General features: G+C 42.0%; 1 long non-coding RNA gene across 1 annotated transcript; it reads right to left on the bottom strand.

Moving 5' to 3' along the window:
• Positions 1 to 641: 641 nt before the first annotated feature.
• On the bottom strand, positions 642 to 11,142 carry LOC133500904 (uncharacterized). Its single transcript, XR_009795051.1, has 3 exons — positions 11,054 to 11,142; positions 8,650 to 8,773; positions 642 to 1,111 (listed from the first exon to the last, which is right to left on the bottom strand). It is a non-coding gene; the product is annotated as an uncharacterized LOC133500904 (long non-coding RNA).
• Positions 11,143 to 11,492: the final 350 nt, after the last annotated feature.

The following is an 11,492-nucleotide window of genomic DNA, read 5'->3' as shown; positions in this document are numbered from 1 at the left end:
TAAAAATAATGCTTTCACATTGTTTGACGCTGAAGTCCTTTTGTGACCAAGAAACCATATTTGCTTACTATAAATTAAAGTAGTTAAACTTGATTATTTTTTTCCCAACATAAAATACTGTAGAAAAATAGGTCAATATGATACAGATAATCTATATTATGATCATGCATGTATAAAGAATGCATTTATAATTATTGTAAATTTGGAAAATCCTATTACAGAGGCTCAACAGTTTATGACGCATTTATGTTCCTAAGGGAGTGGTATTATTTGGACAATATTATAATCAGAATTATTCATCATGATTGCACTACTTTTCAAGAAACAATATGTAAAAAGCGATCAGCCAAAATGACTCTTTAAATATGATTAATTCAAAGATAAAAAGAAAAATGTCAAATTTTATGACACCAAGGACTAGCAAAATAAATGTGACAAAATAAAATCAAGAATTGTAACTTAATCCAGTTAATGCATAAATCCAATAGCATTATTTTACAAGGACCATATATATTTTGAAAATCCTCACCGTCTATACAGACAATTGTAAAGGAAGGCCACATCTCGCATGTTGTTCTGTTTGACAGTCATGCACATTCACAAAGTGCAAAGAACTCACCCGTTGTGATTTCCCACTTAATTTACTTCTGTTGTGTTTTTTTTTTTTCATTGTGGCCAACCGAAAATTCCAAGGAGCCGCTGTGCCGATTAAAGTCAAAATTAAAGTCAGTATTTGTATAAAATACAGACTGGGTTATAAATATAAAACAAGAAGAGAACAAAACAGCAAGTATGGAGTAACTTTCTAGTGCCGTGTCATTGTGCAAACATGTCTGTTGGAGGCCATTTGCAACCTCCAAATGCCATATGTCGGAACAATCGTAAACTGGGGGTTCCCTGTAGTGTCAAACATTGGCTGGTATTGGAAATTGGAATTTCCTACAATGAGTCTCGTGGAAGAAATAGGAATCATGCTCTTGAACTGGAAAAAAACAGGTTCAAATTGAGACATTTCATTCTTCATACTAATGCACATTATTGGGCTGATGGGAGTTCTGCGTTGCGCAGTGATGTCAGCGACGATCATCTGTAGAGCTCCACCTGATGATATCTGACGAGAACACAATGGAAAATCACACTCATACTTAGTGTGCGCACATTTCACGGCGTAATAGATATTTCATTGTAGCCCCGAAGAAGACGAAGAAGGAGAAACGCTAGGGCTGTCGAGTGTGTGTGAGTGCAAGAGGTGAGGCCAAAGTCAAACCATTGTGTGTTTGATGTTACAGTCTTGTAAAGCAGCAGCTGGAGAGGGCTGTCCCCTGAGGACCACCGCAGCCAGCTAGTAAACCACACACGCACACACACACACCCACGCGCACCCGCGTGCACACACACGCACAAGCACATACAGAAAAACACAGTAATCCAGTCTTTAATAAAGCAATCGCCAAGGAAACAGACCAGACCTGACCAATCTGAGGCCCCTTTGAGGCGAGAGTGACACGGTCACACTCGCATTCATACAGCTTCATATCCTCTCAGCTCGAAGAAATTACTGGTTGTTGCAAAAAATAACATGTCTCTGCCTTTGAATCTTACAAATGAACCATCTCGAGGATGTTACGCCTGAAAAACAGACGTTGAAATATAGATGCAGCGTAACCTCTGAAGTGATGTCGTACAGTTCAGAATTGGACCAATATTTAAGGGGAGCTGTGCCTCGAAAACTTCTGAGTTCAGCAAGTCAAGTGCGATCTCGGCGTACCTCGCATAACCTTAGTTCAGATAGAGCCAAAGTCAGAACGTTTTTGTGTCTTTGAATGAGACCACAATGAGAGAAAATAAGAAGAATATGCACCTATGTGAAATAAACATAGGTTCAGACTTTGAAAGACGAATTTTACCATACAATAAGTGCCGTTCCTTGTCTTTAAAGTACAGTCAATGTTTAATTCATCCACCCATTTCCTATATCCCTCATCCTCATTAGGATGTGAACTGTACTTAAAACCACATTGAGGCCAATGTGTGTATAATTGCCTTCTGATCTGCACAAGCAATGCTTCAGAGGCACGTACTTATTGGTAATTGAAAGTCGTATTGAAAGATAGAAAACAACTGGATTACTCTGTGGAAAATACAGTCTATTATGATTTCATATGATTTCGGCTTTGTCGACACGGACATAGTATTTTGGAGATCATGTTCCCGAGATAAAACACAGTATTCCTTCATTGGGCTAAATATTGTGCTTATTAACTGGACAGAATAAAACAGCTTTTATTTCTTTGTGAGCAGTAGACAAACATACAAAGCAAACACAACCGCAAAAACCTCTTGTTTTTTTTTTTTTTTTTTTTTTTAAAAACAACCACTATTCGCAGCACACCCATGTGTCATTAGGTACCACCCCTGCCCAACCACCCCCCACCCCCCACCCCCTTGATTGTAGCAATTATATTGGATGACATCATGCTGCAGCTGACTAGGAGCAAACTCACAAATTTTGGGGTTGTGGACGGTTTCCAGGGAGATGATATAACGCACTCCAGATGAGCCCCTCCAAGGATTGTCTCATTATCACACACACCGCAGCTGTACCGCCACTGACTGTGTGTTTATGGGTGCGCTCTGTGTGTATATGAGTGCGAGTATGTGTTTGTACATGTGTCTGTGACCATTTAAACTCTACTTGCAGTCAATTACCAGAAAATGACTTGTGAGGACTGTTTTCCCTCCAGAAAAACTAATTACAGGGTTTGGGTTAAGGTTAGAATTGGGTTTGGGATTGCAGGAAAGTCCAAGATTGAGTTGTTCCATGTGGACAACGTGAACGCAGGGGTGGCAACTCAGTGAATACGCTCCAAATCTAAATGCTGCTTCTCAGCCACCCCAAAGTATATATTTGGATGTTTAGACTTTTGACTTAGAATATTGCAACATCTTTGAAGATACTTTTTTGTTATTAATAGAACAACTGTGCGCATAAATTATTCACTTTTGGCTGGATCGTCTCTCTGGGGCACACATTTGACCAAAATTGGAAACTACTGGAAAACTATTGGAGCCTAAAGTATAAGTCCCTGGAAAAGAATCCCTAATGAGTTGTAAGGAAATCGTTTAAGGAAAATGTGGCAATTTGACTTTGCCTACCTCAGCCGCCCTTGGTTGGATACACTCGAAAATTCCCTTGTTGTGACATAGGACAATTCCTACACAAAGCTGGGGTCAGGGTGAATAGCAGAACAAATTGAGTAAATAAAAGATTCAATCATCATAAAGCAAATGTATTGATTATGTCTGAATTGTACTTCTTTTGTTCGTTGCTACTGTACTGTTAATTTTTCATCTCAAAGCCTGGTGCAAAAACTAGACATTGTGGGGCTGAGTCCATCACCAGAAAACTGGGTCCTGGACTTCCTAACCCATATTTTCTCCACCATCACCCACAATGCTGGCTCCCCCCAGGGGAGCATGTTGAACCCCCTCTTGTTCACGCAGCTGACCTATGACTGCTCAGCAGAATTCCCAAGATGTTATAGAGTTAAGATTGCAGGCTATGCGTCAGTGGTGCGACGCATCACTAACACCAGAGGGGAGGTAGGACATCTTGTGGACTGGTACAAAGATAATCTTTGCATCGGTGTGAAGACGACCGAGGAGATGGTGGGGGAATTCAGGAGGGACAGATGACCCTCCGCCTGCACATTGGAAGAGCAGCAGTGGAAGTGGTCTCCAGCTACGAATATACCTTGGAATACACCTTTCCAAGGGCCTCAATTAAGCCAAAAGACCAACTTTTATACTTCCTTCAGAAACTGCAACGTGCCAGATTGGAGAGCAGTGTCTTGAAAAGGAGCTTCTCCATCTGTATGACGGAGAGTGGTCTCAGCCCTACATCAGCTGTGGGGCAATACAGCCACTCGGGTGTAGAGAGGAAGGCACTACAAAGGAAGGAAAAGGTTTCTCAGAAAACAGGGGTGGCAGCCAGGCCATCACAACAGCCATCTTCACGAGCAGGTGCAGAAGCAGTGCTCTCTGCATTAACAAAAAGTCCAAACCCCCCACCCACGTGACTATATTCACATCTGGTAGTCAGTCCAGATCATCTGAGCTCTTTCCATTTTTCATCTATACTCCCTCTTTTGGCAGAAGGCTACGGAGCATCCGGTGCAGGACTACCAGGCTGAGGAACAGCTTCTTTTTCCAGAAGCTGTTAGACTTAAACTTAAACAGTGCTCTGTCGCCCTGATATCAGGACCCCCAAGACCTATTCATCCCTGTACAATGAACACTATATTCTAATCAAGAACAGGGAGAATCGAATATTATCTGCATTTCAAGTTCTGGCATTTGGATTTTCACTGCTTATCTGGATTCGGACACTTGCTCACAAACACAACTAGAAATAAGACATGGTTTTTCAATTTTATTTTCTTGATCTATGTATATTTGACAAGTCTTGGGATCTACTGAGCTAATCTGGGACCTTGGGTATAAAATTTTGTGACATGTGTAAATGTGTATTGGTAAGACAAAGTCCTTCAATCCTCGAATCCCTGAAATGTTATCGTTGATGAAAATTGTCACTTTCTAAGTATTTTTTACTTAACACAAATCGGATCAGGAAGCACGGGGCACACGTAGTTATTATGTTATAGGTCTATAGCATTCGTTTTGTCTTCTTGTTAATTCATTTTGTTCACACTTTTTTTCATGTTATGAGGAAATCTCTTAGTTTGATGGCAGTTGCAGCTGTCACTCCACCCTTCATCTGAGCTGTTCCTGCTTCCTGGTGTGCAATGTCTAAAAACATGGCAACTGCAATTTTAGACGAACTTAGATGCGTCCCATGTAATGACAACAAAAGCTTTGAAAACTGAGTTTTGTAGCCATTAAAAGCGATTAACTCTTAAGAATAAGACTTTGGTTATCTATTCCAGATTCCTTGGAGATTTTTTACACGTGATGGACAATACATACATTTTTATTTATTATTATGTCGATACACCATGAATACTTTGAATTGGGAAATCAGGAGATGATGTTTTATGATGTCTCATTTTTCTCTTGTGCTCTGAGAGTGAGAAGCTTGATGGGTCATTTGTTATTATTGATGCTGTGTTTGTGTTGCTCCTGTTGCAATTGAAACATGGCAAGACTCGTCTGTGCCTGTGCTCTGATTTAGAAGCACCAACTACAATGTTTCAGATGCTGAAACAGACACCTTGTTCGCTCGTTTGTGTTTTGTGTAGTGCACCTCAATAAAATCAGTGGTGTGACTGAAATGTTTTCATTCTTTTGGTCTTGGAAATTAGAAGAAAAGCTGTTAAGTCATTGAAAAGTCAATTATTGCTTTAAAAAAAAAAAAAAAAAAGCCAATCAGCTTTGGCTCACTCTTGACCTTAATTAGAATCTGTGGCATGTTGACGGTTCCACCCAAAGCTGTTCACCACAGAGAAAAGAGTGGACTGAACGAGTGAATCGCCCAATGTGACTATGAACATAATCCTCCTAAAAGCTCTTGAAGTGTTCTTTTTGTTGGAAGTCCCAATACACGCATGCTCCTTGTGTTTTTTGTTCTTTGTCTGTTTTTTTAAATAAGCTCTCCAGTGACTTTTGTTTTAAGGTCATTTAGCGGGCTTTGTATTAATGGGGTATCGGGGAAAAATCTTATAAAGTGCGAGACAGTCATTCACACAGAAGCGTTTAATTTCTATCCCTGAATGTGCTGCATGTAAATGAAATCTTGGAAAAAAATTCCCTTCTTTTTCACAAATTATACAAGGATTGCTATTGGCCTGTGGTTGGAGACCCCTGACGGACAGAGTCCTCTACGGAATAACCATGTTATTTATTTACAGCCACGGTGATCCGCTCGGCCTTGAGTTACGGCCTTCAACCGGTCTAGCCCCGAGACTCATTTTGGTGGTCGTCATCAAGTTACAAGCCAAGGAAATAAAAGGTAAGAGAATATTCCAATTTCAGTATCACATGGACCACGCTGTTCTTTATATCCCAAATGCCGCAAATGAAAGACCCTTAACTAGAATTTATGATGAGGTTCATATTGCTTTTGTGCATTTATTTCAACACTGTATATAAATTCAAGTGTCAGTTGTAATCACAGGCTTGAATTCTGTTTCACTGGAGTAAGGATTCAATTTTAACTTCTTGCACTCCACGTCACGTGTTTTAGTGTCTACAGTAAACATGTAAAATAGCTTTTCAATACACGGGGCCCTTGCCTTACGATAGTGTCCATGTATGACATTTCGTGTTATCAACAACCTGCAATGAACTTCTTCCAGGAAAGGAAATGCTCTTATTGTTTTTAATTTAATTATTTTATATTAGTTTGGTGATGCATCTAAATATTTGCTATAATTATGTCCTTACTACTGCATTGACATTGGTTAGTGATCGAGACGAGGGTGTGTTCCGAGTTCTGTACAAAATTGGATGGCAGGAATAGAACTCCTTCCCTTCTTGTAAACTGAGGACCCCTGCGTAGATGCATGCCTGTCATTGGCTGGCAACCAGTCCAGGGAGTAAACTGTCTTTGGCCCGAAGTCTGCTGGCATAGGCTCCGGCACACTCACAAACCTAATAAGAGTATATGGAATAGAACGTGGATGTATATAGGTGAAAGCCTTACACATCAATTGTCAGAAACCTCTGAAGTTAGATGTTCAAATGAAGAGGAAAAGGGGGAAGTGGAGGAGGACGTAATGGGGTTTCCGACAGTAGCACAGACCTGACAGGTTCCTTCATATCCGACTTTATTCAGTCCCGTTGAGGGACTCCACACATGGTAAAACCATCACAGGCACTCAGAACACACCGACTCCCACGTATTTACACACACACAGACGACACACATGGCCTCTCTTGGTCTCAATCAGGAAATGGTTTTTACTTCTATTTGAAAACACAAGAAATACAGTGGGGGACAGTCAGAGGGGCTTTTGGCTCTCTGTAAATAATTTGTGCCACTGCAGACTTGAAGATCTAGACCAGCTGGGAGAATGTGGACAGTAGAGCAGAACAAGGTGTGCTGGCAAGTTCTCCTGATCTTCCTGTCATGTGATGCTTTGGCAGGGATTTTGAAACCATTCCAAGAGGCTGCTCAATGACACTTAAAAGAGTGTAGCACTGCAGTATGAAGTTGTAAGAATCTGTTTGAATGGAACTAACATCAGTGCGCATGGAGACAAAGTCTGTCTAGAGTTTCCACACTCACCCTCACCGCCCTCTCCCACCTGGACTTGGCTAACACCTACTGGATGTGAAAGCGATGTTTATTGACTTCAGTCAGCATTTAATATCGGAGTTCTTGCCAAGCATGTTCTTAAGCGGTGGACCCTGGGATTTAACTCCTCCCTTTGCAACTCGATCCGAGACATCCTGTGGAGCAGATTCGTGGTAGGATGATGGGCAGTCTCACATTCAGTGACTTCACCAGGAACACCTCTTTAGTTCCCACCCACAGAGGTTGTGTACTCAGCACATCCACTATGGGTCTAAATTCTGATAATGAGATGATGAGAGCAGCCCAGACAGATGAGGTTATGCTTCGGACAATACCTGCATTCTCAACATCTGCAAAACTATAGACTTAATTGGGGACTGCAGGGAATGATGATTGACACACACGTCAGACTCATGGTGGAAAGTCAACTTTTGCTGATTCCTGGTCATGAAAACTGGCCAACACAGAATTACCCAATAATAAAGAACTTCTTTTTTTTTAACCATCTTTTACAAGAAGCCTCAGGAAGTTCAAAGTGTCTTGTAAGACCCTCACAAGCATCTATAGATGAAACGTCTCCTCGTGGCATGGTAGCTCAGCCAGAAAGCGTTGGCGTCACAGTTCTCAGGTCTAGGGTTCAATCCCGGTCCTGCCTTTGTGGAGTTATGTTTGTGGAGCATGTTAACCCTGTGCCTGCCTGGGTTTTCCCCAGACACTTGGGTTTCCTCCCACATCCCACAAACATGCAACATTAATTGGACACTCTAAATTGCCCCAAGGTGTGATTGTGAGTGTGGCTGTTTGTCTCGTTGTGCCCTGCGATTAGCTGCCAACCAGTTCAGAGTGTACCCTGCCTCCTACCTGTTGACAGCTGAGATAGGCTCCAGCACTCCCGCGACCCTCGTGAGGATAAGCGGCTAAGAAAGGGGATTTATGGATAAGCATCTCCTCCTGGTTTGAAGAGCCTCCTATATGGCCCACTCCCCTCTTATGAGGGTGGTGAAGTCATGTGATCAAATTTACGTCTGGTATTCAGGGAAGATCATCTGAACTCTTTCCATTTCTCATCCAATTATTGCTTCAATAAGTGACTATAATCCAAAGACAATTTTCCTTATGGCCCACTAATTGTGTTTGCACAGAAGATTGTTAAGTACACATTACTAATCTCATGAAGAACACTAACTGTTTCTTGATCTGCAGTATGTTTGCTGAAATGGTGAACAAAAATGTCAGACTCACAAACTGCTCTTTTTTGTGTGTGTGCTGCACCAGACGCATGGACCATATTTGGTTAATATGTGGGGGAAACCAAACGACACAAAGCTCAGCAAGGCAGTAGGAATGAATCCAAGTCTCCACTGTCAAAGCAGGAAAGTATTTAATACATTTACCACCATATCCTGGATGTTAGGAAAGTAGCCCCTCGTGACTGGAAGGATCCACTGCAGTATGAAGAACTTGACCCTGAATGCCCAGTGACGTGGAGAGCGTGTGCTGTTCCAAGCACATGTAGATCTAAAATTGTAAAAGACAGCATGGCTTGTGGTAGACAAAAAAAAAACAAACAGTTTGCACCACGCAAAGATTTTGGTTTTCCACTTAATTGTTTGGAAATGCTCTGATTTGTTAATTGATTATGATTGAAAAGACGACAGCATGCATCTTTGCTCAATGTAAGCTTATCCAGGTCACATGCAGAAAAGAAAAAAACTAAATGTTGGTGGTTTTTACCAACTCTTATTTTTCACTTCTTTGATGTATTCAGGTCATGTAGCGCTTTTTCTGTGGTGTGTAAAATTTATGATATGCAGACGGTATTTATCCTTGCGTTACAGGGTCTACACCTGTTAATAAAATAGCAGCAATATGGTGCTCAATGTGCAATAAAGATAATATTGACAAGTCTAATATTAGATTGTTGAGGCTTCAAAAGAGTAGTTGTATGCTGTAGTGATGCTCAAATTTAAAAAAACACAAGGCATTCTGCTGTCAATAAAATGGATCTTTATTTATAGTCACTTGCACAACAAATTTAGAAGCGCTTCCAGTCGGTGCAACATTTATATGAAAGTATATTTAAATGGAGGTGGGTGGAAATGTGTTACATTTACTCAATCCATCCATTTTGTTTTGCCGCTTATCCTTATGAGGGTCTGAGGGAGTGCTGGAGCCTATTCCAGCTGTCAATGGGGTACACCCTGAACTGTTTGCCAGCCAATCACAGGGCACATAGGGACACACACTCACAATCACACCTAGGGGCAATTTAGAGTGTTCAATTAATGTTACATGTCTTTGTGATGTGGGAGGAAACCCAAGTGCCCGGAGAAAACCCACGCAGGCACGGGGAGAACATGCAAACTCCACACAGACGGTGCCAGAATCGCACCCGGGTCCTCAGAACTGTGAGGCAAATGTTTTACTAGCTCAGCCACCACCGTGTCGCCTACTCAAATGATATTTGGGATAGATTGTAATTGTCAGAGTAGTTTTAGGAAGCATACTGTTTACTTTTACTCAAGTGCTTATGTTAAGAAGAAATGGTACTTTCCCTCTGTTGCAGTAACTGACATGCTGCTCCCAACTTTCATTGACTGTATCAGTAATTCCATCCGTTTTTAGACTTTTGTTTTTGACTTTTGCATTGAGGTCATACATTACCACAGTGATGGTTGACTCAAATGCACCAAGCACATGTAACAAGAAATGCAGATGTCCACACAAAACAACTTCTATTGTTCTTCGCGAGCCAATCAAAGTGAGCGACAGCACGCGCCACATGTTTCAGATCCACTTCTATTTTCTCTCTCTGTCTTTCTCTCTCTCTCTCTCTCTCTCTCTCTCTCTCTCTCTCTCTCTCTCTCTCTCTCTCTCTCTCTCTCTCTCCCTGTCTAACTCTCTCTTAAAGTTGCCTGGAAGTGCAAAACAATACAATAAATTGGCTGCTCGGCGTGGGAGCTCCCCTCTCATGGCCCGTGGCTGCTCCCTGGGTTACCACCCTCATCGTTTTCTTGTCTATTCACTCCCCTTTCCCAATAAATAAGGCACAGTCTCCCGTCCTTGGGCTGGCTGGACTAGCCGCATCCTGCGCCCTGCAGGTTGTGGGGGCTTCCTGTTCTCCTGAGGGTGGGGGTGAAGAGGGTGTGGCAGGGCCTGTTGGGCGTGGTTGTGGTTGTGTGAAGGTGGGCGTTGGGGGGGGGGGTATTGAGTCCCTGCAGCCACCAACCAATAGCCACTTGTCGGGGTGCCTTGGAGGGGCCGGCGGAGCATCCTGGGTCCCTTGGCATGGGACGGGTCCTGTCAACAGGGTTGCTCTGGGCAGAGCCCTGGGACCTGTTCTGTCCTCGACATGATTCAATCCTACATCGCATCGCATGTAGAGCAGGTTAAGCAGATGGAATGTGCTGTCCAACCGAAATAGCAATCACATTTTGGGATGCCCTAAACAGCGAGCCTGTATACTGTTGGCATTTAATGCTTTATATAAAATGTTCCTGCACTTTTACTACATCACATTTCTTAAATGATAAAAAGATACATTAAGAGTAAAGGAAAAAGCAAGTTGCTAAAGAGAGAGGATACTGGCCAGAACGAAAGGGAAAGTGCGGATATTTCCAAGGAAGATGTCGTCTAGAGTGTCAAGTTGCAATCAATAAAACAAGATCTCAAACTACAGAGAAACGAGCATAAAAACTGAAACTGAAGAGGTAAAAATGATATTGTGGGAAATAAAATTAACATTGTTGGCACTTAAAAAAAAGAGAGCGGGCACACAAAATTAAAATGCTCTCTCACCTTTGCAAAAGCACCTCTCACTTTTTGATTTCCACAGTCTTTGCTCTCAGAAGTTCAGTGAGGATCTCTGAATGATCCCATGTTGACTGATGATGATAAATAGAATTCACCTGTGTGTAATTAAGTCTCCTTATAAATGCACCTGCTGCGTGATAGTCTCAGGGTTCTGTTTAAAGTGCAGAGAGCATCATGAAAACCAAGGAACACACCAGGCAGGTCCGAGATACTGTTGTGGAGAAGTTTAAAGCCGGATTTGGATACAAAAAAATTTCCCACGCTTTAAACATCTCAACGAGCACTGTGCAAGCAGTCCTATTGAAATGGAAGGAGTGTTAGACCGCTGCAAATCTACCAAGACCTGGCCGTGCCTCTAAACTTTCACCTCGAACAAGAAGACTGATCAGAGATGTAGCCGAGAGACCCATGATCACTTTGTACA

Source organism: Syngnathoides biaculeatus, chromosome 5 (assembly GCF_019802595.1).
Source record: "Syngnathoides biaculeatus isolate LvHL_M chromosome 5, ASM1980259v1, whole genome shotgun sequence".
In the NCBI taxonomy this organism is placed as follows: Eukaryota; Metazoa; Chordata; class Actinopteri; order Syngnathiformes; family Syngnathidae; genus Syngnathoides; species Syngnathoides biaculeatus.
Note: the sequence above shows the minus strand (reverse complement) of the source record. Positions and strands in the feature narration are given on the sequence as shown.